The 26,433-nt window shown below is 44.5% G+C and overlaps 1 non-coding gene across 1 annotated transcript; it reads right to left on the bottom strand.

Moving 5' to 3' along the window:
- Positions 1 to 12,749: 12,749 nt before the first annotated feature.
- Positions 12,750 to 12,821, bottom strand: TRNAG-UCC (transfer RNA glycine (anticodon UCC)). The gene has a single exon. It is a non-coding gene; the product is annotated as a tRNA-Gly (tRNA).
- Between the last annotated feature and the right edge of the window lie 13,612 nt (positions 12,822 to 26,433).

The following is a 26,433-nucleotide window of genomic DNA, read 5'->3' as shown; positions in this document are numbered from 1 at the left end:
GTGGGAGTATCATCCAAAAGGTACACAATGAAATAATCACCAAAGGATTTTTCAATCATCTGTCTCTTGCTCTGTTTAGGAGCTTCATTGTCATCCTTCTCAGTAATATTCTCATGTGATTGTTCAAAATACTCATTAGATGGACTAGACTCAGGAATTATCTCAGTAGAAATTCTAGCAATGTTATGCATATCTTTCATAGGAAACATATTCTCAAAAAATGTTGCATCATGAGATTCCATAATAGTATCAACATGCATATCAGGTATCTCAGATTGAACTACTAAAAATCTATAGCCTACACTCCGCGGAGCATAATCTAGAAAGATACGATCCACTGTCTTTGGTCCGAGTTTGCGCTTCTTCCTAATTGGAATATTGACTTTTGCCAAACATCCCCATGTGCGCAAATACGAGAGTGATGGTTTTCTTCCAGCCCACTCCTCGTAAGGGGTTTTATCTTTATTCTTGTTAGGAACTCTATTTTGGACATGACATGAAGTCAATAAAGCCTCCCCCCACCATGCCTTTGATAAACCAGCAGTGGCTAACATGGAATTGACCAAGTTAGTCAGCGTGCGGTGATACGTCTCCGACGTATCGATAATTTCTTATGTTACATGCTTGTTTTATGACAATATCTACATGTTTTGTTCACACTTTATATCGTTTTTACGCGTTTTCTGGAACTAACCTATTGACGAGATACCGAAGTGCCAGTTCCTGTTTTCTGCTGTTTTTGGTTTCAGAAATCCTAGTAAGGAAATATTCTTGGAATTGGACGAAATCAACGCCCAAGATCTTAAAATCCCACGAAGCTTCCAGAACACCCGAGAGCTGCCAGAGGGGAGCCCTGGGGGCCCCACACACCAGGTTGGCGTGGCCAGGGGGTGGGCCAGCGCCCCCCTACTGTGTCGTCGCCTCGTCAGCCCTCCGACTCCGCCTCTTCGCCTATATAAAGGTCCCTGACCTAAATCTTCGATAAGGAAAAACCATGGTACGAGAAACCTTCCAGAGCCGCCGCCATCGCGAAGCCAAGATCTGGGGGACAGGAGTCTCTGTTCCGGCACGCCGCCGGGACGGGGAAGTGCCCCCGGAAGGCTTCTCCATCGACACCGCTGCCATCTCCACCGCCATCTTCATCAACGATGCTGTCTCCCATGAGGAGGGAGTAGTTCTCCATCGAGGCTAAGGGCTGTACCGGTAGCTATGTGGTTCATCTCTCTCCTATGTACTTCAATACAATAATCTCATGAGCTGCCTTACATGATTGAGATTCATATGATGATGCTTGTAATCTAGATGTCGTTATGCTAGTCAAGTGGATTTTACTTATGTGATCTCCGGAGACTCCTTGTCCCACGTGTGTAAAGGTGACAGTGTGTGCACCGTGTGGGTCTCTTAGGCTATATTTCACAGAATACTTATTCACTGTTATGAATAGCATAGTGAAGTGCTTATTTATATCCCTTTATGATTGCAATGTGTTTTGTATCACTATTAATCTATGTGCTACTCTAGTGATGTTATTAAAGTACTCTATTCCTCCTGCACGGTTTAATGGTGAAAGTGTGTGCATCGTGTAGTACTTGGCGTAGGTTATGATTGTAATCTCTTGTAGATTATGAAGTTAATTATTGCTATGATAGTATTGATGTGATCTATGCCTCCTTCATAGTGTGATGGTGACAGTGTGCATGCTATGTTAGTACTTGGTGTAGTTGTGTTGATCTATCATGCACTCTAAGGTTATTTAAACATGAATATCGAATATTATGGAGCTTGTTAACTCCGACATTGAGGGTTCGTGTAATCCTACACAATTAGTGGTGTTCATCATCCAGCAAGAGAGTGTAGAGTATAGCATTTATCTATTCTGTTATGTGATCAATGTTGAGAGTGTCCACTAGTGAAAGTATAATCCCTAGGCCTTGTTCCTAAATACTGCAATCATCGCTTGTTTACTGTTCTACTACATCTGTACTGCCTGCAATATTACCACCATCAACCACACGCCAGTTGTAGCATCAAGCTATTTTCTGGTGCCGTTACTACTGCTCATATATTCATACCACATGTATTTCACTATCTCTTCACCGAACTAGTGCACCTATACATCTGACAAGTATATTAGGTGTGTTGGGGACACAAGAGACTTCTTGCTTTGTGGTTGCAGGGTTGCATGAGAGGGATATCTTTGACCTCTTCCTCCCTGAGTTCGATAAACCTTGGGTGATCCACTTAAGGGAAAACTTGCTGCTGTTCTACAAACATCTGCTCTTGGAGGCCCAACACTGTCTACAGGAAAAGGAGTGTGCGTAGACATCAAGCGGTTTTTCCTCTCGGCGACCCCGTTTGATTGGGGCGAATAGGGAGGCGTCATCGCATGAATAATGCCATGTTCCTCATAGAATTCATCAAAGATTTTAGGAAAATATTCACCACCGCGATCCGACCTAAGACGCTTTATCTTTCTCTCTAGTTCATTTTCAACTTCGGCCTTATAAATTTTAAAGTAGTCTAAAGCTTCATCTTTAGTTCGCAACAAATAAACATAGCAAAATCTAGTCGCATCATCAATCAATGTCATGAAATATCTCTTTCCACCTTTTGTCAACACACCATTCATTTCGCATAGATCAGAATGTATGAGTTCTAGAGGTGTCAAGTTTCTCTCCTCGACCGCCTTGTGAGGCTTCCGAGGTTGCTTTGATTGCACACAACTATGACACTTAGAACCTTTGGAAATGATGAACTTAGGAATTAAACTTAAACTGGATAGCCAAGACATTAAACCAAAATTAATGTGACATAAATGAGAATGCCAAACACTGGTATCATCACTAACATTGCCACAAATATGGTTCACAGACTTATTACTGAAATCCGAAAGCGGAAAGCGGAACAAGCCTCCGCACTCATAGCCTTTACCAATAAATTGTCCAAACTTGGAAAAAACTAATTTATTCGACTCTAAAACAACCTTAAACCCATCTCTGCATAGAAGGGAGCCGCTAACGAGATTCTTGTTCATAGTAGGGACATGCTGCACGTTCCTCGCCTACACGATCCTGCCCGAAGTGAACTTCAGATCTACTGTGCCAACACCACGAACAGAAGCATGTGACCTATTCCCCATCAAGACAGAAGAATCCTAGGCGACCTGGTAAGAAGTGAACATGGATATGTCAGCACACACATGAACATTAGCACCCGTATCAATCCACAGACATGGAGATTGAAATACCGAAAGAACAGTAAAGAGATTACCGTACCCATCAGCATTGCTAGAGGTCACGGTGTTGACTTGCCTCGCCTTTTTCTTGCGGTCTGCCCTCTCTGGACAGTCCTTTGAAAAGTGGACAGTCTCTCCACAGGTAAAGCAGCTCAGATCTGCTTTGTTTATCATCTTCTTCTTCTTGAAGGTTGTAGTCTTCATAGGCTTATTGAAGAAGGGTTTGTTATTCCCTTTATTCTTACTGTAGGGTTTCTTCTGCACCATGTTGGCGCTAGACTGACCCTCTCCTTTCTCAGTAGTATCCTTAGCCCGAGATTTCTCCTCAACATCAAGAGACGCTATCAGATTTTCAACCGATATCTCCTGTCTCTTGTGTTTGAGAGTTGTGATAAAGTTCCTCCATGAAGGGGGCAACTTAGCGATGATGCATCCAGCCACAAACTTGTCAGGTAAAGCACACTTAAGGAGTTCAATCTCTTTCGCAGTGCACTATATCTCATGAGCTTGTTCGACTACAGAACGGTTGTTCACCATCCCGATATCATGGAAGCTCTCCATGATGTATAGTTCACTGCCTGCATCGGTTGCATCGAATTTAGCATTCAGTGCATCCCAGAGCTCTTTACCGTCTACTATGTGCATGTACACATCACATAGACGATCAGCAAGAATACTCAGAACGCATCCGACAAAGAGAGTATTGTCTTCCTTGAACTTGCTCTGATCTTGTTCACATATAGTTCCTTCAGGTAAGCCATTACTAACTTGGAATACTTTCAGATGAGTAAGCCAGAGCGTGGCCTTAATCTGCCACCTCTTAGAGCGCACACCGGTAAACTTATCCGGCCTCAGTGCATCAGCAAAACCAGCCATAGTTAACTCAGAAAATTGCCTACAATTAGGTTTTTTGGATTGTTGGATAATTAGGCACAATTTCCATGATTAATTCCAGAATATAAAATATGATGACAACAACTACTAACATGTGAAACTCGAACATACTAGATGCATTAATCAACATGAGTAGCAGCAACGCAAACGGTAAAGCATCCATCACTAAACAGATCGAAATATGTCGTACGTACCGATCTGGTGGAGGTGGCGGTGGAGGTGTAGCAGATGATGTCGCAGCAGTAACGTTGTTGATGACAACGTTGTTGACGACAGAGACGACGGGTCGAAGTAGACGGCGCTGAAGACGACTGTAGGCAGCACCACCCGACTTGGACGGAAGGCGACCCGTGATGAAGAGTTTGAGCAGTCACGCAGAGCGCTTCCCAAAAACATAATTCGCCGATGCACGTAACCCTAACTCGTGTATTAGATATGTTTCTGCGGTAGCCAGGCGTCCGTCTAGGACTCTATTCGTTTTTCTGAGCTGCAAAAAGTAAGGAAAGTCTCGGCTCGAGGCTCAATCCACTCGCGTGTCGTGTCGTGTCGGGATGAGTCGAAACGAGCGAGCGAGGAGGAGGAGGAGCGTGCTTCAACCACTCCTATTCTTACACACTTACTAGTGGTGGAACAACTCACCTTATAAGGTGGTCTAACTTCCTCCCAACTTTCCATGTGAGACTAAACTTTCCACCTTTTACCACTCTCTAGTGAGCTACCAACAATATAGGCTCAAACTCAGGCTGCCACTATGTGAGCTTTAAGATTTATAGAAAAAACTGAAATCTAGTATGGATTGCTAAAAGTAGGTCCAATATTTCAACAAGTACATGGTCAAATTTCCTGCGGCCACCCACAAAAGTACTACGTAAAATTAACACATTGTGTCTGTAATGGTTTGTCTTGCTGGAGATGCCCTCAGCCAAGCCATAGCCTGCGAGCCATCGATGTGAACCGCACTCCGGACATGATGTCGCTGGTGCCGTACGTGTACACCTTGGCGTCTTCCCTTCAGTTAGATCATCTTCCAGCAAGCTATCCCATTTTAGACACCAAATATATCTATTTTGATTTGTTTGGGACGACCCACGAGCAGGCTAGAGGCATATGTTCTCCTCTAGTCTGTTTGGGAGAGGTGCACCTAGTGGGGCGTCCATTTCCTAATTTTTTTTCCCTATTTCACCTAATTTGCATACGAATGATAATGACACCAAATAAATTGACTTTAATAGCTAATAAATTAAGACTAGTTATTCCTCACGGAGTTCATGCACCATAATACAAAACCAAAGTTTCAAAGAACACAGAGTTCACACATAACTCTTAAAAGGAGATAAATAGGTGAGACACATATTGCATTCTCTGATAATCATTTGCTACTTCTCATATGGATGAAAATCTAATAAATGAGTAGTCATATATGCAACGGAAATTTAATTTGGCTCCCGGGTGCGTATGCTTCCTCTACCAAAAAAAAATCATATTTCAAAAGTGTTGAAAAAAAATTGACAAAAAATTCTACATGTACATCTCCATAATATATGTGCATTTGTCAAGTTTCACGGGAAAACAATATTTTTTGTGGTCTATGTAAAAAAGATAAAATTTATCTTGTGAAGAGCATTATTTTTAGCACTGGATTTTGTATTTTTTTTTTACATACGTCACATGGCAAGTCATTTTTTATAAAACGACTTTGTGAACGCGTAGCATGTGAAGATATACTTTGTATTTTTCGTTTCAACTTTTTTAAAATTTAAAATGGGTGTAAGATGTATTTTAAAATAGAGGAAATATATGCTCCCATGTTTCAAAACACCACCCCCGAATGTCACAATTTCTCTTCTTAAGTGACCCAAGATGTGATCGTCGACATGCATCCTCTCTATCTTCTGGTTTGCAGTGATTGAGAACATCACATGTGGCAGTGGAAAAGGGGGCGGTTACCTCACAATCCACATCTCCATAAACACTTTTAGCTTCGAGATGGTACTAGAGAATTGAGAAAGGCATCTGGTTATTTCGGGAACCCAGTGGTTTCCCTATCGACCAACAGCTCCAAGAAAATCAAGTTCTAGCTGGGATCTACCAGCTCCAAGAAAAGTGTTCATACACGTGGACGGCCCCTTAAACTTTATGTCCTCGGGTGACCGGGATCGAATCAATGTTAATTCGCGCTTGATCATACCTAAACATGTCTGCACAATGTGGTTTTCTTATCAGGAATGAGGCAGTCAATCCAGGCTGCGCCTATAGTTTATACTCGGAGTACTTAACAAACTTCTAATGATTTCATTGGAGCTGACGTGTCTCAGTAGCAGACCGTTTGTATTATAGGGTTCGTTATTCGCTGATGATCATCAGCAAGCACGCCCGACAGTAGTTGAACTACCTGACAGGGACGCCAGAAGCACAAGATCGTCATTCGTCAGGTTAAGTATGATAATACTACGGTTCGATTCTGGCCGCGCGGCCGACTAAAAGTCTCTTCTTCCAAAAGAACCGATAGATCGAGCTGACGGAAAACAAAAATTAGTTCAGATGTCGTCTCTGTCGGTCTGTCCACGGTGTGCTAGCTTTTTCGATAAAAAGAATATATTAATATCAAAAGATACCAATTACACCTAGCCTCTGCAACAACGCACCACCCTACGGATGCATACAGCCAAAAAACGAAAAGAAAACTCAGAAACAAAAGTCCCGCTACAGTATCTCGGGCCTAACAACAGCAATACATCCACCGCCAAGACCACCTGAAAAACAGACTCTCCAAAAACGACGCCTCCAAGAAGTGAACAGTGCTCTAACACCGTTGTCGCCCGATCAAAGATCTTAGTTTTTCACCCTGAAGATAGTCCCCGCTCTCAAAACAATGCCTCCAACAAGGTCATTGCCAGGCACAACCAGTTAAGGCCAGACCTTGGGTTTTCACCCTGAAAGGTAGGACTCTGAACTTCATCTGTGTTGTAGCCCCCACTTTCATGCCGCTGCTGTGAAGTCCGGAACACCAAGCAAGTCCCTCAACAGCGCGGAGACTTGAACCTCCCTTAGCTAGCCCCCCCTCCCTCCGGTCTTCATTAAATTCTCTTCTTCCGACTTTCATCATGGATCCATAGTCACTTGATGTCAACACAGAAAAAGAGCTTCGCGCCGCTCCCTCCACGCTAGCTGGCCACGAGTACGTCGCCGTTCACGCGTGGAGAAAGCGTCCATTATTTCAAGCGGCCGTTATGGGCAACTAGGGCTGTGAAAGTTACGCTAAGCCACAAAATTAAGAAATCGTCTGAATAGGCATAATGTCAATTTGTTTAGGTTACTACCCAAGCATTTCCTAAAGCAATCTTGATGTAATCTACTGAAGATACTATTTGTTTGTAATATTGGTGGGTACGTATGTTGTCACGTGCTATTATTTTTTTCTGTAGAATCACTGAGTCGGCACCTCACTTTCTTGCCTGAGGTAGCTACCAGATGAACCAGTAGTTGTACAAGCTATGGCCAATGGGCTTAGCAACATTTAGCTTTTAATCTATGAAAATTCAAGAGACCCATTACCCATTATGTTGAAAGTGAAATATGTTTGATATATTATGAACTTGGAATGGTACATCCTCCAAGTTGATTTGATATACTAGTCAACCCAGCAGAAAGTCTGCAAAAGTTCAATGTATGCCGCAATTTCTTTGTACTACGTTAGCAAGGTTTTAAAGTTGAAACCTTTTGGATCTGATGCAAATTGAACTAATGCATTAGCCACCTCAATGAAAAAAAACTTACACTTCGAAGAGAGGGATAATATATTTCAACTTGAAGAGATTAGATTGGCTTGATTTAGGTATATGCTAAGTTTTTTTTTTTTTTGATTCTCCTCTTTTATCCAGCTAGGGAAATGAGAGATTGGACAAGAATAGATATGCTTCCGCGTTAGGCCCAGTGTGTTGCCGCATCACACTATTATTATTCTAAATTAATTAATTCAATTTTATATAGATGTGCAAAAAATTCTATTAGAGAGTGATAAGTGATGCATAGCTCGTTTGGTTCATTGGAGGACTGGAGACGCCACCCGGTTTAGGCACGCCTCGGCCCTCGGTCTTCTCAAACTCTCTTATGTTAGCCCCTTCATAATTTTCTCCATAAGCGTGTCACTGTTACATCTACCCGGAAAAATATGCAAAAGCTGTTAGGGCAACTTCAACGGGCCACCCCAATTGGACACGAAAAGTGTCTGATTAGTCCGTTTGCAGGTGCCTCGCGAATAAAAACGGACCGATGTTCGTTTGGATGATCTGCGCGGTCAATTGTCCTCCACATTTTGAAAAAAAAAGGAAAAAGTGTTTTTTTGAAAAATATTTGCATGTAGCCAACGATGTACACTACTACCGTGCAAATTTACAATGTGAATAACTTATATTTTAAGCAAACAGATTGTGTACTTACACCTATGGGTGTGTGTTTCCGTTACCGTCGTTTTATTCCACGAGATTTCTGCTTACCATGGGTTCGTGGTAGATGGAAAAGTAGCTCTCTCTCTTTCCCCTGCTTTTTTTCTGAATCTTAATGCAGAACGGACAGCGACGAAATAACCACACACCTATCCATGTAAATACAAAAGTATTTCCAATTTTAAACATAGCAGAAATAACCGATAATTGTCCGTTTAGGGTGCCTCGCTGGTGCAAAGGGACTGTCCCTTTGGGTGGCACAGTTACAGCGCCTCAAGTCGTGGATCGATTGGCTACACATCAGCCTCACCTTCTTGCTGTCCTCGTCAGCATGTGCGTACAAGTTGTGCCGATCTTCAGTAGGTACTAACGCTCTGTCATCCCTTCCAGGGCATCTAGATAGCTAGTGGATCGAATGGTACGCAAAATATATGCCCGAAGGTGCACCATGCAAGGCGTTCTTGGAGGAGAGTGGTGTAGCTCATGGCGGCCGGGTGAGCCGCCGCTCGCCAGCCACTATAGTGAGACCTGCTGTTGGTTTTGTTCCTCGCGGAGGAAACGGATATACCCTGTGTACTCTCGATCAGAGAAGAACGAACACGACGACGGGGAGTGCGGCCACGTCGATCGGCCGCCACATGTGCGCCAGGCGCGTCCTACATGGCGTCCTATATATATGACCGGATAAGCGCGCTGCATCACCGTACGTGCTAGCAGCCAAGCGTCATGTTGCACCGACGGTCGGCCGGCGAAGCGTCGCTGGCTATACGTACATGTACGTATGTACGTGTCCGTCTCGGCGCCGCGCTCTCGTTATCCACCGGGAGAGAATTCTATTCCTGCGGCTGCGGCCTGCGGGTACCACGAGTTACGCACGACGACGACGGCCGTATCTGTTGCTCCTGCGAATAGGTTCCGATTTGTAGATTCTTGGGAGGGCGACGGCCGACCAACGGGCCTAGCTAGCTACGAGGATAAGCACGTACCTAGCTTTTCGATAAAGGAAATATATTAATATCAAGAAGATACCAATTACACCTAGCCTCTGCAACAACGTACCACCCTAATGGCACTACGGATGCACACAGCCAAAAAAACGAAAAGAAAACTAAGAAACAAAAGTCCCGCTATAGTATCTCGGGCCTAACAACAGCAGTACATCCACCACCAAGACAACACCTAAATTACAGACTCTCCAAAAAACGACGCCTCCAAGAAGGAAACAGTGCTCAAACACCATCGTCGCCCGATCAAAGATCTTAGGTTTTCACCCTGAAGATAGTCCCCGCTCTCAAAACAATGCCTCCACCAAGGCCATTGCCAGGCACAACCAGTTAAGGCCAGACCTTGGGTTTTTGCCCTGAAAAGTAGGACTCTGCGCTTCACCTGTGTTGTCGCCCCCACTTTCATACCGCTACTGTGAAGCCCGGAACACCAAGTCAGTCTCTCAGACTTGAACCTCCCTTAGCTAGTCCTCCCCTCCGGTCTTCATGAAATTCTCTTCTTCCGACTTTCATCATGGATCCATAGTCACTTGATGTCAACACAGAAAAAGAGCTTCGCGCCGCTCCCTCCAGAACCAATCGGTCGGAATAAAAGCATGGGTGCGCACGACCGAATACCTCCGATCCAGCAAACTCCAGGCAAAGCACTGTTACATTCGTCGTCGGAGCCTTCCGGAACTCAACCCTCCGGCCAGATCACGAGTCCAGGCCTCCGGTAGGTCCTCCTCTTCACGCAAGAGAGGCCCTAGGACCGCCGCCTTTATACAGGTCGGACCCCCACGTCGGCGACCATCCCGGGCTGGCCAATCCAGCCCTCCACCGGCGACACCATCGCCGGCTTCCATGCTCCTCCATCTCACCGCCGGATCGCGGTGATAGATCAAAAGATCCACCACCACCAACTGCAGGCTGACCCTCTCCGGCGCAGAAGAGAGCCACCTCCTCCGTCGAACCCAAGGTTGCTGCCCCGGGCGCCCTCGTGAAGCGGAAGAAGCCCGAGATCGCCTCCACGACCGACTAGAGGCGGGGGGAGGGCATGGCGCAGACCGAGGGCCTGGCCGCCGCCCACCACCAGCCCCTGCCGGTGTGCTGCGGATGGAAGCCTACGGGAGGGGAGGGGAGACCGCAGCGCAAGAGCCGCCGCCGCCCCATCACCATCCGCGCCGGCCGCCGCCGCGAGCGTCGAGGAAGGGAGAGCCCGTCCGCCGTCCCCCACGCCGGCGAGGAAAGGCCCCCGCCGCCGCCACGCCCCGTGGGTGTTTGCCCCGGCGGCGCTACCGGCGGCGGCGGCGGTTAGGGTTGGGGAGGGGTCGGGAGAGGAGGGGTTGGGGAGGGGTCGCGCCGGGCTAGTAGCTATATATACAGGACGAAAACAAGAACAACTACGGAGTACTGGTAGAATATTCCGATCTGGACATCTGGTACTGGCTTCGAGCCCATCCGAGATGACACGAGCACGAGGTCTATAGTTAGCATAATAATCTACGGAAGATCAAGCCGCCTCTGTATTAGATTCTTAAAAAACTTCTCGAGGTTGACTCCAGGAATTAATGGCCGGTGCGTGGAAGCAACTGCATTCTATGTAGGAGTATTTCTCTTTTTTTTTCTTCGTTGTTGAAAAATTTGTAAGATTGAATTTCATAGAAGATTTTTCTATGATGATTGTTTGATTTCTAAGGTTGATTCATACAAGAATTTCTCCTAAGCAACTTCCCGTCCAATGGGCCCACAGCCCATATACTCCTGGCCCAATACATGCCCAGGTACAAGTGTTACACCTTTGCACAAGATTTTATAGGAAAGCTAGCATCCACTCGTAGCTTTGTTCAAGAATACTTCGATTTTTCTATGGTGAAATGAAATAAAGTTTGGTTCATATAAACTGCTGTATGATTACAGTGTGCATGTCATTGTAATCCTACGTTTTCTAGTTCCTACATTGTGGGAATTTAATAGGTTGTTATATGGCAGGGAACGACAGACACATGCTTTCCGTAGAAGAACCTTTTGGCGTTCACAGGCCCAGCTGTTAATTTCGGGCACACTGTCTGCATCTGCACTTGGGACAGTTTCAGTTATAACTGGGGGAACTAGCTAGGGTGGTGTGCTTCGGCCTCGCCGGCAGAAGATCGATCAATCATTAATTTGAACAAGTAATAAGCGAGTTTTTGCTTCTCACACGAGGTCTATAATTGTCGTGATAATGAGGTTCAGCTCGCCTCATGTGCGTGGTAGTCGCAGTCGGAGCTTTGTTTCCACGGATAGTCTACGTTCCGTCACATCTCGCTGATCAAAGAAATGATCTCCAGTTTGGACTTTTGGCAGCGGTGCATACAAACTGATGAGTGATGTACACAGTGCTACAAAATGCACATCAAACAGGTTCAGCTCATCGTACCCAAGTGGACCAGTTCGAGGTTGCCTGTTGGAGACTGCAGGGGAGCACAGCTTCACACGAAGTGGCCGAATCTTTGCTGGAGTGTAAATCTCAACCGAGCTCGCACGTGCCGTAGACGGCTTGGCTTGATCGGCGCTGATGCCGCTCGATGTCATCTGATGATCTGACGAAAATACCATCCACGAGCACTCGCCGGAAGCGTGAGGACTCTTCCAGTGAGCATACTTCATACACCACTAGCTAGTAGGATCAAGCCGAGCATCGCTTTCGCAGAATCGCCGGGGATACGCAGGACCGGGAAAGAAAGAAAAGAAAAACAAGACCGCGCGCCCGATCGTCTAGTTTATCGGACATTTCTCTGTTTCTAGGGAGCTCGGTCGGTTAGCTAGCGTACATCTCTGCGCAGATTCAGTTCATCGGTCGTGGCTTGTTTGACCAGGACTTCCGAGAAATTAATGGCTTGCGAGCTGGGCGAAGCGAGGGAGAGAGATGGCGTGCCGATTCTGCTACCACCTGGCCGGCGATGGGGGAGGAGAGAAAGGGACTCTTGCCTGATCTTTTCCAGCAGGGAGAAAGGAACTCTCGACACGAGGGTACGCTGCCTTCTGAAGGTTCTTCCTCGACTTAGATGTCTGATGGATGGTTCGGGTCTTGCTTAATTTGACATGACTTGCGTCCTGTCCAGAGGGAACAAAATATATCAATCAAAGGGCCGTGCGAGCTCACGCAGTTGAAGCAGATGACTGAACAAAAAGGAGCTAACATAAAAAAAATGCGTCTGCCGGGAGTCGAACCCGGGTCTATTGCTTGGAAGGCAATTATCCTAACCGTTGGACTACAGACGCTTGCATGTTTAATATCCGTACACACCACTGAATACGAGGTCCAAGTCAAGACCATTATATACATCAAAATACAGTTATTTGTTTTTTTTTTACCACAAGTTCCTCCTTATGTGGCCTACAACTCAGCATTTCAATTACAATAAGAACTTAAAAGTTCTACCGAACAATGTTCACGAAATAGTTTTTCTCAAAAAAAAAACAGACTCTTAGTAGTACATTAAGTGTCATTTTTTATTTTTTTGGAATACTAGTATTGCCGGAGCGAAACATTTTGGGCCACTGCCCGCTACAGGCAGAAGCAATCGAGACGGTGTACTGTTTGGTTTTTTTCGGTTTTGGAAACATTCTAAAAGGTTCTAGTCAGGTTAATTTCGGATTTTGTCCGCCTTTAAAAAAAGTTCATTTAAAATGATTTAAACTAAAAGAGTGTTTGAATTAAAAAAATGTTATATTTTTTTTTCAAATTCAAATTTTGTTCAGACTGATTTTGTTCAAATTCTCATGTTTAAAGTTTGCTCAAAATCAAAATTTTCTTAGATTATATAAGGGCTATCACTGACAACGTGGCACGAGCATCTGTTCCCTCGAGATCTGTTGAAAGAAATACCTGGATGAAACCTCCTACAAACAATTTAAAGCTTAACGTTGATGCGGCGTTTTCCATTGAGAAGCAAGCTGGAGCGGCTGGAGCAGTGATACGAGACTGCCATGGTGCTTTTGTTGCGGCATCATCATTGTTTATCACCAAGGCCACGAGGTTGGTGTCAACGGTGTGGCCCAAATTCTACAGACACAAGAGAAGAGGAAACGTGAGTCGGCCCAATACATAACCAATCCACCTCGCAACCTGAGGCATCAGCCCAACACTCACCCATTTTCCCTACTATATACGCACTGGCATGGCGGACCCATCCGCCATCCTCGCGAACCCGGCCTCCATCCTCGCAATTCCAAACCCTCCCTCCCCTCCCCTGCTCTACCATTCGAAACTTTGGAGGGAAACCGCCGTCAAAACCCAACCAAAACCTTTCCCCACTCCCTTCCTCCGACCAAACCGCCCCCAAAATTTCTTTAAAAATGCGTCGCCGGAGTCTAATCATTGATACATGCATTTTGCATCATCATTATATACATATATGATTAGTTTTCATTGTTATTTGCCTTCATACATTATTATTTATGAATTTTTCGTTGATTTCCGGGAGTTTTCTACAAAGTTCCCGGTATTTAATTTCTGGGAGACAGAAAACCTCCTTTTTTGTATATTATTTGTTTCAAGACTTTCTGGATTGCTAAAAATCAAGAGAAAAAATATTTGATCAGTTTTTCACCCGAAGAAAGGCCGTGATCGGAAGAACCACACGAGAGGGGCCACGAGCTGCGAACGGCACTAGGCGACGCACCCAAAGAAGTAGGGCGCCCCACCTAGGTCCATTCGCCCCTCGAGCGTCGCCTCAGGGACCCCTTTATACCAGAAGCTCTGTTTCGCCTAAAAACCTAAGCCATATTTTCCCAATATTTATTGAGGCGGCGGAGGTGAAAGTCCTCTCCTACTCCGGGAGAGGGCAGATCCTGCTGCACCGGTGCCTCCGATGAAGGGAAAATCGACGTCATCGACATCCCCACTCCTCCTTGGCTTGGGAGGAGACATCTCCATCAACATCTCCATCAGCACCATCGTCACCACCATCTCCATCTACGAGATCGATCGACGTCATCCCCTCATAGTTTGTCTTGAATTGAACCCTGTGAAGGAGATATGCCCTAGAGGCAATAATAAATTGGTTATTATTTATATCTTTATGTTTATGATAAATGTTTATATATCATGCTAGAATTGTATTAACCGAAACATTAGTACATGTGTGATATGTAGACAAACAAGAAGTCCCTAGTATGCCTCTTAAACTAGCTTGTTGATTAATGGATGATTAGTTTCATAATCATGAACATTGGATGTTATTAATAACAAGGTTATGTCATTGTGTGAATGATATAATGGACACACCCAATTAAGCGTAGCATAAGATCTCGTCATTAAGTTATTTGCTATAAGCTTTCGATACATAGTTACCTAGTCCTTATGACCATGAGATCATGTAAATCACTTATACCGGAAAGGTACTTTGATTACACCAAACACCACTGCGTAAATGGGTGGCTATAAAGGTGGGATTAAGTATCCGGAAAGTATGAGTTGAGGCATATGGATCAACAGTGGGATTTGTCCATCCCGATGACGGATAGATATACTCTGGGCCCTCTCGGTGGAATGTCGTCTAATGTCTTGCAAGCATATGAATGAGTTCATAAGAGACCACATACCACGGTACGAGTAAAGAGTACTTGTCAGGAGACGAGGTTGAACAAGGTATAGAGTGATACCGAAGATCAAACCTCGGACAAGTAAAATATCGCGAGACAAAGGGAATTGGTAATATATGTGTATGGTTCATTCGATCACTAAAGTCATCGTTGAATATGTGGGAGCCATTATGGATCTCCGTATCCCGCTATTGGTTATTGGTCGGAGTGAGTACTCAACCATGTCCGCATAGTTCTCGAACCGTAGGGTGACACACTTAAAGTTGGATGTTGAAATGGTAGCACTTGAATTATGGAATGGAGTTCGAATATTTGTTCGGAGTCCCGGATGAGATCCCGGACATCACGAGGAGTTGGAATAGTCCGGAGAATAAGATTCATATATAGGATGTCATTTTATGTGAAATAAAATGTCGCGGAAGGTTCTATGGAAGGTTCTAGAAGGTTCTAGAAAAGTCCGGAAGAAACCACCAAGGAAGGTGGAGTCCACAAGGGACTCCACCTCCATGGCCGGCCAGCCCTAGTGGGGGTGGAGTCCCAAGTGGTCTCCACCATAGGGGCCGGCCACCCCCACATGGGAGGTGGGAATCCCACCTTTGGGTGGGAGTCCTAGTTGGGCTAGGTTTGCCCCCTCCTATGGAAGGTTTTGGTTTCGGGTCTTATTCGAAGACTTGGACACCAACACTTGGGATCCACCTATATAATGAGGGGCCAAGGGAGGGCCGGCCACCCCAAGACCATAGCTTGGCCGCCCTTGAGTGGCCGGCCACCCTCCCAAACCCTAGCTTTGCTCCTCCACTTCATATTTCCCGCGTAGCTTAGCGAAGCTCCGCCGACTTCTACACCGCCACCGACACCACGCCGTCGTGCTGTCGGATTCAAGAGGAGCTACTACTTCCGCTGCCCGCCGGAACGGGGAGGTGGACGTCGTCTTCATCAACAACCGAACGTGTGACCGAGCACGGAGGTGTCGCCCGTTCGTGGCGCCGGAACCGATCGTGATCAAGATCTTCTACGCGCTTTTGCAAGCGGCAAGTGATCGTCTACCGCAGCAACAAGAGCCTCATCTTGTAGGCTTTGGAATCTCTTCAAGGGTGAGACTCGATACCCTCTCGTTGCTACCGTCTTCTAGATTGCATCTTGGCTTGGATTGCGTGTTCGCCGTAGGAAAATTTTTGTTTTCTATGCAACGTTATCCTACGGTGGTATCGAGCCGTGTCTATGCATAGATGGTTGCACGAGTAGAACACAATGGTTTGTGGGCGTTGATGCTCTTGTTATCTTTAGTTTGAGTACTTTGCATCTTTATGGCATAGTGGGATGAAGCGGCTCGGACTAACTTTACATGACCGCGTTCATGAGACTTGTTCCTCGTTCGACATGCAACTTGTATTGCATAAGAGGCTTTGCGGGTGTCTGTCTCTCCTACTATAGTAAAGATTCAATTTACTCTTCTATTGAAAACATTAGTATCAACGTTGTGGTTCATGTTCGTAGGTAGATTAGATCTCTCTCAAAACCCTAAACCACGTAAAATATGCAAACCAAATTAGAGACGTCTAACTTGTTTTTGCAGGGTTTGGTGATGTGATATGGCCATAATGTGATGATGAATATGTATGAGATGATCATTATTGTATTGTGGCAACCGGCAGGAGCCTTATGGTTGTCTTTAAATTTCATGTTGAGTAGTATTTCAAAGTAGTTGTAATAGTTGCTACATGGAGGACAATCATGAAGACGGCGCCATTGACCTTGACGCTACGCCGACGATGATGGAGATCATGCCCGAAGATGATGGAGATCATATCCGTGCTTTGGAGATGAAGATCAAAGGCGCAAGAACAAAAGGGCCATATCATATCACATATGAACCGCATGTGATGTTAATCCTTTTTATGCATCTTATTTTGCTTAGATCGCGACGGTAGCATTATAAGATGATCCCTCACTAAAATCTCAAGATAATAAAGTGTTCATCCTTAGTAGCACCGTTGCCAAGTCTTGTCGTTTGAAGCACCTCGTGATGATCGGGTGTGATAGATTCAATAAGTACATATAACGGGTGCAAGACAGCTTTGCACATGCGGATACTAAGGTGGCCTTGATGAGCCTAGCATGTACGTACATGGTCTCGTAACACGTGATACCGAAAGGTAGAGCATGAATCATATGGTTGATATGATGAACACTTTGAGTGTTCGCCATTGAAATCACACCTTTTCTCGTGATGATCGGGTTTAGGTGCGGTGGATTTGGTTCGTGTGATCACTAAGACAATGCGAGGGATATTGTTTTGAGTGGGAGTTCACTTAGGTTTTTAATAATGTTGAATTAAAATTTGAACTCAATTTGTCATAAACTTAGTCTAAACTATTGCAAATATATGTTGTAGAGATGGCGTCCCCAATCAATTTTAATCAGTTCCTAGAGAAAGAGAAACTTAAGAGCAACGGTAGCAACTTCACCGATCGGTTCCGTCATGTGAGGATCTTCCTCTCGGCGGAAATCTGCAATTTGTGCTTGATGCACCGCTAGGTGACCCTCTGGCAGAAGATGAATCCGATGAAGTAAAAGCTGTTTACGCGACTCGGAAAACTCGGTACTCTCAAGTTCAGTGTGCCATCCCGTGCGTCCGGAATCCGATCTTCAAAAACGTTTTGAGCACCATGATCCTCATGAGTTGATGAATGAGCTGAAAGCTATATTCGAGACTCATGCGGCGTTGAATGCTATGAAGCATCGAAACATTTCTTCAATTTGTATGATGGAAGAAGGCAGCTCCGTTAGTGAGCACATGCTCGCCATGACCGGCATGCGAAGAAACTCGTTGACTTGGGAATAGTGATTCCTAACAGATCGGGGATTAATCGTGTCCTTCAATCATCGCCACCAAGTTACAAGAACTTTGTGATGAACTACAATATGCAGAACATGAACAAGGAGTTACCTGAACTTTTTGGCATGCTAAAAGCTGCTGAGATTGAGATCAAGAAAGAGCACCAAGTGTTGATGGTCAACAAGACCACCAGCTTTCAAGAAACAGGGCAAGTCTAAGGGAAAATTCAAGAAGGGTGGCAAGAAAGCTGCCACGCCTCCTATGAAACCTAAGAACGGCCCTAAGCCCGATGCTGAGTGCTATTATCGCAAGGAGAAGGGACACCGGAAGCGTAATTGCTCCAAGTATCCTGGGCTGATCTGAAGAGCGGCCTTGTCAAGAAGAAGAAAGAAGGTATATTTGATATACATGTTATAGATGTTCATTTCACCGGTTCTCGTTCTAGTACACTGGTATTTGATACCGGTTCGGTTGCTCATATTTGTAACTCGAAACAGAACTAAAGAATAAACGACAAATCGCTGAAAGATGAAGTGACGATGCGCGTTGGAAACGGATCCAAGGTCAATGTGATCGCGATCGGCACACTTCCTCTACATCTACCTTCGGGATTAGTTTTAAGCCTAAATAATTGCTATTATGTACTGCGTTGAGCATGAACATTATATCTGGATCTTGTTTAATGCAAGACGGTTATTCATTCAAGTCCGAGAATAATGGTTGTTCTATTTTTATGAATAATATCTTTTATGGTCGAGCACCACAAAAGAATGGCTTATTTCTATTAGATCTCGATAGTAGTGATACGCATATACATAACATTGATGCTAAGCGAATTAAACTTAATGATAATTCTACTTATATGTGGCAATCGCTGCCTTGGTCATATTGGAGTGAAACGCATGAAGAAACTCCATACCGATGGATTACTTGAATCACTTGACTTTGAGTCACTTGATAGATGCGAAGCATGTCTAATGGGTAAAAATGACAAAGACTCCATTTTCTGGTATGATGGAGCGAGCTACGACTTATTGGAAATCATACATACGATGTATGTGGACCAATGAGCGTAGCATCGCGCGGTGGTTATCGTTATGTTCTAACCTTCACAGATGATCCGAGTAGATATGGGTATATCTATTTCATGAAACATAAATCCGAAACTGTCGAGAAGTTTAAGGAAGTTCAAAGTGAAGTAGAAAATCAACGTAACAAGAAGATCAAATTTCTACGATCTGATCGTGGAGGTGAATATCTGAGTTATGAGTTTGGCATGCATTTAAAGAAATGCGGAATACTTTCACAATTGACACCGCCGGGAACACCTCAACGAAACGGTGTGTCCGAACGTCGTAATCGAACTCTCTTAGATATGGTTCGTAGTATGATGTCTCTTCTTGATTTGCCGTTATCATTTTGGAGTTATGCATTAGAGACACCGCATTCACTTTAAATAGAGCACCATCAAAATCCGTAGAAACGACACCGTATGAATTATGGTTTAATAAGAAACCTAAGCTGTCGTTCCTGAAAGTTTGGGGTTGCGAAGCCTATGTAAAGAAGTTACAACCGGACAAGCTAGAACCCAAAGCGGAGAAATGCGTCTTCATAGGATACCCTAAGGAAACTATAGGGTACACTTTCTATCACAAATCCGAAGGCAAAATCTTTGTTGCTAAGAACGGAACCTTTCTTGAGAAAGAATTTCTCACTAAAGAAGTGACTGGAAGAAAAGTAGAACTCGATGAGATTGATGAATCTATACTCGTTGATCGAGTAGCGCAGCATCGGAAGTTGTACTGTACCGCCTACACCGGCAACAGAGGAAGCTAATGATAATGATCATGAAACTTCGAACGAGGAAACTATTGAACCTCGCAGATCGACAAGGGAACGTGCCACTCCCGATTGGTATGATCCTTGTCTAAATGTCATGATTGTAGATAACAATGATGAGGACCCTGCGACGTATGAAGAAGCGATGATGAGCCCAGATTCCAACAAATGGCAAGAAGCCATGAAATCCGAAATGGGATCCATGTATGATAACAAAGTATGGACTTTGGTAGACTTACCCGATAGCCGAAAGGCTGTCGAGAATAAATGGATCTTCAAGAGAAAAACAGATGCCGATGGTAATATTATCGTCTATAAAGCTCGACTTGTCGCAAAGGGTTTCCGACAAATTCAAGGAGTTGACTACGATGAGACTTTCTCACCTGTAGCGAAGCTTATATCTGTGTGGATTTTGTTAGCTATTGCTAGATTTTTCGATTTTGTTATTTGGCGTATGGATGTCAAACCGGCGTTACTTTATGGAGACTCTGAGGAAGTGTTGTATATGGTACAACCCAAAGGTTTTGTCGATCCTAAAAATGCCGACAAAGTATGCAAACTTCAGCGTTCAATCTATGGACCGAAGCAAGCATCAAGAAGTTGGAACCGACGCTTTGATAAGGTGATCAAAGACTTCGGGTTTATACTGTGTCATGGAGAGGCCCGTATTTACAAGAAAGTGAGTGGGAGCTACGTAGCATTCCTGATATTATATGTAGATGACATATTATTGATAGGAAATGATATAGAACTATTAAGCAGTGTTAAGGGTTATTTGAATAATAGTTTTTCAATGAAAGACCTTGGTGAAGCATCGTATATATTAGGCATCAAGATTTATAGAGATAGATCAAGACGCCTAATAGGGCTATCACGAGTACATATCTGGACAAGATTCTAAAGAAGTTTAGAATGGACGAAAGTAAGAAAGGGTTCTTACCTATGTTACTGTGCAAGGTATTGAGTAAAACTCAAGGACCGGCTACTACAGAGAAGAAAGAGAAAGGATGTGTAACATCCCCTATGCCTCGGCAGTAGGATCTATCATGTATGCCATGCTATGTACTAGACCGGATATAGCACATGCCGTTAGTTTGACTAGCAGATATCAAAGTGATCCAGAATGGAACACTCGGACAGCGGTCAAGAATATCCTGAAGTACTTGAAAAGAACTAAGGATATGTTTCTTTGTTATGGAGGTGACCAAGAGCTCGTTGTAAACGGTTACACCGATGCAAGTTGGAACACCGATCCCGATGACTCTAAGTCACAATCTGGGTACGTGTTTATATTGAATGGTGCTGCGCAAGTGGGCAAGCTCGAAGCAAAGGCACGGTGGCGAAGTCTTCAACAGAATCAGAGTACATAGCGGCTTCAGAGGCTTCATCGAAGCGGTATGGATGAAGAGGTTCATTGTAGAGCTCGGTGTGGTTCCTAGTGCATTGGACCCATTAATCATTTCTGTGATAACATGGGTGCCATCGCCAATGCACAAGAGCCAAGGTCACACAAGAGGCTGAAGCATATCAAGCTGCGTTACCACTCGATTCGCGAGTACATCGAAGATGGAGAAGTAAAGATTTGCAAAGTACACACCGATCCGAATGTAGCAGATCCGTTGACTAAAGCTCTCCCTAGGGCAAAGCATGACCAACACCAATGCCATGGGTGTTAGGTATATTACAATGTAATCTAGATTATTGACTCTAGTGCAAGTGGGAGACTCAAGGAGTTATGCCCTAGAGGCAATAATAAATTGGTTATTATTTATATCTTTATGTTTATGATAAATGTTTATATATCATGCTAGAATTGTATTAACCGAAACATTAGTACATGTGTGATATGTAGACAAACAAGAAGTCCCTAGTATGCCTCTTAAACTAGCTTGTTGATTAATGGATGATTAGTTTCATAATCATGAACATTGGATGTTATTAATAACAAGGTTATGTCATTGTGTGAATGATATAATGGACACACCCAATTAAGCGTAGCATAAGATCTCGTCATTAAGTTATTTGCTATAAGCTTTCGATACATAGTTACCTAGTCCTTATGACCATGAGATCATGTAAATCACTTATACCGGAAAGGTACTTTGATTACACCAAACACCACTGCGTAAATGGGTGGCTATAAAGGTGGGATTAAGTATCCGGAAAGTATGAGTTGAGGCATATGGATCAACAAAGGGATTTGTCCATCCCGATGACGGATAGATATACTCGGGCCCTCTCGGTGGAATGTCGTCTAATGTCTTGCAAGCATATGAATGAGTTCATAAGAGACCACATACCACGGCATTTACGAGTAAAGAGTACTTGTCAGAGACGAGGTTGAACAAGGTATAGAGTGATACCGAAGATCAAACCTCGGACAAGTAAAATATCGCGAGACAAAGGGAATTGGTAATATATGTGTATGGTTCATTCGATCACTAAAGTCATCGTTGAATATGTGGGAGCCATTATGGATCTCCAGATCCCGCTATTGGTTATTGGTCGGAGTGAGTACTCAACCATGTCCGCATAGTTCTCGAACCGTAGGGTGACACACTTAAAGTTGGATGTTGAAATGGTAGCACTTGAATTATGGAATGGAGTTCGAATATTTGTTCGGAGTCCCGGATGAGATCCCGGACATCACGAGGAGTTCTGGAATAGTCCGGAGAATAAGATTCATATATAGGATGTCATTTTATGTGAAATAAAATGTCGCGGAAGGTTCTATGGAAGGTTCTAGAAGGTTCTAGAAAAGTCCGGAAGAAACCACCAAGGAAGGTGGAGTCCACAAGGGACTCCACCTCCATGGCCGGCCAGCCCTAGTGGGGGTGGAGTCCCAAGTGGACTCCACCATAGGGGGCCGGCCACCCCCCACATGGGAGGTGGGAATCCCACCTTTGGGTGGGAGTCCTAGTTGGGCTAGGTTTGCCCCCTCCTATGGAAGGTTTTGGTTTCGGGTCTTATTCGAAGACTTGGACACCAACACTTGGGATCCACCTATATAATGAGGGGCCAAGGGAGGGGGCCGGCCACCCCAAGACCATAGCTTGGCCGCCCCCCTTGAGTGGCCGGCCACCCCCTCCCAAACCCTAGCTTTGCTCCTCCACTTCATATTTCCCGCGTAGCTTAGCGAAGCTCCGCCGGACTTCTACACCGCCACCGACACCACGCCGTCGTGCTGTCGGATTCAAGAGGAGCTACTACTTCCGCTGCCCGCTGGAACGGGGAGGTGGACGTCGTCTTCATCAACAACCGAACGTGTGACCGAGTACGGAGGTGCTGCCCGTTCGTGGCGCCGGAACCGATCGTGATCAAGATCTTCTACGCGCTTTTGCAAGCGGCAAGTGATCGTCTACCGCAGCAACAAGAGCCTCATCTTGTAGGCTTTGGAATCTCTTCAAGGGTGAGACTCGATACCCTCTCGTTGCTACCGTCTTCTAGATTGCATCTTGGCTTGGATTGCGTGTTCGCCGTAGGAAAATTTTTGTTTTCTATGCAACGTTATCCTACACCCTGAATATTGTTTTCAGTGTTATTTCATGTTCATTATTGGTACTTTGTCATTATTTGGTGGGGAGATTATATATTCAGATTGTGTTGTAATCATTATGCTTCTGGTCCATATCATGTTTGACATTTGTGAGTAGTTCCCCACGTTCCTGAGGGCATAGGGTGATCTAGTTATGATTCTATATGATGTGCAATGAGTATTTGGTCAAGTTTTATATCTTTTATGTTGTTCTATGATGGTTTCATGCGAACATCAATTGCATATTACTTCACCTATATGGGCTCATTGGGCTGCAGTTTAACGTAATGTATTAGTGTTGGAAGGGTTGGAATGACAGAAACCGTGCTCCAACACTATGGGTTGCATTAGAGGGGTTTATGTCGGAGACCCTAGATCTTATAGCTATGATGGGACATTTATGTCTTATAATGATTCCTATACTCGCTCATGAAAATGGCTCTAGGATCCATTATAAGGGGTGCATTTTCTCATACTTATGGCTGCACCTAATTAAGGCTCCGCCCCTAATTGAATAAAGCTTGACAAAATATTTACCGCATTGTTTAGAACTCAGATACTAGTGAGTCCATGCATGCCGCCCTCGGGAACTTTAGTCTCATATAAGCACACACACTTGAGTTTGTCCTCTTGCTGCATAGAGGATTGGGATTTTCTCTCATCGAGAGCTTATACTTATTTGATATTTACTTTCCGCACTTTATTTTTATTGCAAACTATACACACAAAAACACCAAAACTGCTACTTTATTATTACTGCTTTCTTGTCGATTCTGGTAACCAATACCTTCAGCTCCTCGTTGATGACGTTGGAACTCCAAGTGCAGAGTGTTGCGTCAGAGAAGTATTTTCCGCACAGGGTGACTCGATGGTTTATATCGAACTCTCGGGGAACTGGATGAAAGAGTATTCTCTTCTCTCTTCTTCTAGCAAACCTGCAGTTAAAGTAAATGCCTTGTGTCCCCAACTCCACCGTGTAGTTGTCAAGCACAAGCTTTCGTGTAAGTAAATAACACAATTAGAAATAAAACAAGTAAAAACTAAATTAGATAAAATAACTAAGTAAAAACTATAAAGAGGTTGATTGTTTGTGGTATTTTTGATGCAAATAAGAAAAATAAATATTTTTGTATTTTTTGTTTAAAATAGTGCAGCAAATAGAAAATAAAATAAAAGCAATACAAAGGTGTTTCTTATGATAAAAAGTGGACCGGGGTTTATGGGTTCACTTGACTATTCTCTCTTAAAGTTGTGGTGGACAAAAAACAATTCATCAATGAGATATGAAGGTGCAGATAATATTATATGTAAGATCAGAATTAATATGGACATCACGTCCTACCATAGAGATGATGCAACACACCTCTCTTATACTCCAGAAGAAAGAAACTTCATCAATCTTGTATTAACAATTAACGGAGCATAGTAATAAGTACTTTGATATGAAGTTTGAATATCAAATATGTTACCTTGAACAAACAAGATCACCACTACTGTCACATGATGAACATAGAACATGCATTCACTTTATCCCTAGTGAGGTACAAGAAGAAAGGCAAAGCCACAATACATCTTGAACATATTGTCACTATCCAATCACTAAACCCATGCTACTCCATCTAACACACACATCACCCCACACACGCTCTTGCATAGATGTTGGATCAGAACAATTTCTTCAGAACATGCTACATAATATGCATCTATCAATACATCTCACCATATAATAAGATCAGATCTCATAAAAAATATCATAGAATAAGGATCTACCACATACGTATTACAAATATGACCATAATCATGATAGGCAACTCGTATGGGACTAAGAACTATGAAAAACATGCGAGAAATAGATCAAGCTACTGCCACAAATCCGTAGTCCAGAGGTGGACTACTCCCTCTTGTCATGGTGATGATGACGAAGACGTTCGAGAAGGTAGCTAGAGATCCCTCCGGCGGTGATCCCGGTGGAGTTTCCCCCTCCAATCTTCTCTGCATCAGCCTCCATTTTCGTGTTTCTGTGTTTATGCGGCGCTCTCCTCCCGAGAACTCTTCGAGGTCATATATATACCTGGCCATGAGCAGTCCGGCCCGGCCCGAAATTCCTGGGCCAAGCCCAATCCGACCATGCCTCCGGGCCGGGCATGGGCCTGATTTTTTGGCCCAATGGTCAGGATGGGCTGGGCCTGGGCCTTGATTTTGTGCAATTTAGTGAAGTGGCCCGGCCAGAGGCCCAAGGCCCGACGGGCTTTCTATGTGATGGGCTGGGCCTGGGCCTATATTTTCGGCCCGGCAGTCCGGTCGGGCCGGGCCTGGGCCAAGATTTTCTGCGTCGAGCTTTGATCGGCCCGGCCCGGCCCGAGAAATGCTCACGTATAGTCATATATATAGTCGTTTTAGGGTAAAATACGTCGGTTCGCGAAAGAATCAGTGCAAACGAGCGAACGATGGCTAAAAGAGGGGGTGGCAAAGTCTCCGTTCCTGGGCGCGCCACCTGGCCTCTTTTGGCCCTCGGGCCTCTTCAGATGAGCTTCCAGGGCCCATGTTGCTTCTGCCGATGAAAAAGTGAGCTCCAAAAATCTTAGGTCAGTTTGACTCTATATAGGTCTCTGAAAGTGAAAAATACACAAAACAACGTTATAATCCAAATAAAGGGGATAATTGGTATATCCCCACAAATCAATGTAAAACATGGTATTATCATCATATATGTTGCAAATACATGCAAATTCAATACGATAAAGGATAAAGTTCATGTATGCATTTTACATGCATCACTTGTGGGTTCGACAACCTTTCTTGTTGAACTTCCTGCTCTCGCCCCCACTCCTCCGGCCAGAACCCCAACGCCAACTCCACCGCCCGCTGCCACGCTCACTCTGGCTCGAACCCCAACTTCAACTCCAATCCGAGCCTGGACCCCAACTTCGACCCTGCCCACGGCCTCGCCGTCTGCGCTGAGCATGCGGCTGCGTCCGAACGATGCATTCCTGCGGCGGCTCAGGGTGCGCGCACTGGTAGAAAAAGGGCATTTAATCCCGGTTCCCAACCTCCATTAATACCGGTTGCGCAAT

This window comes from Lolium perenne, chromosome 2, assembly GCF_019359855.2.
Source record: "Lolium perenne isolate Kyuss_39 chromosome 2, Kyuss_2.0, whole genome shotgun sequence".
Classification (NCBI taxonomy): domain Eukaryota; kingdom Viridiplantae; phylum Streptophyta; class Magnoliopsida; order Poales; family Poaceae; genus Lolium; species Lolium perenne.
The sequence above is the reverse complement of the archived record's forward strand: the minus strand, read 5'-3'. Positions and strand labels throughout refer to the sequence as shown.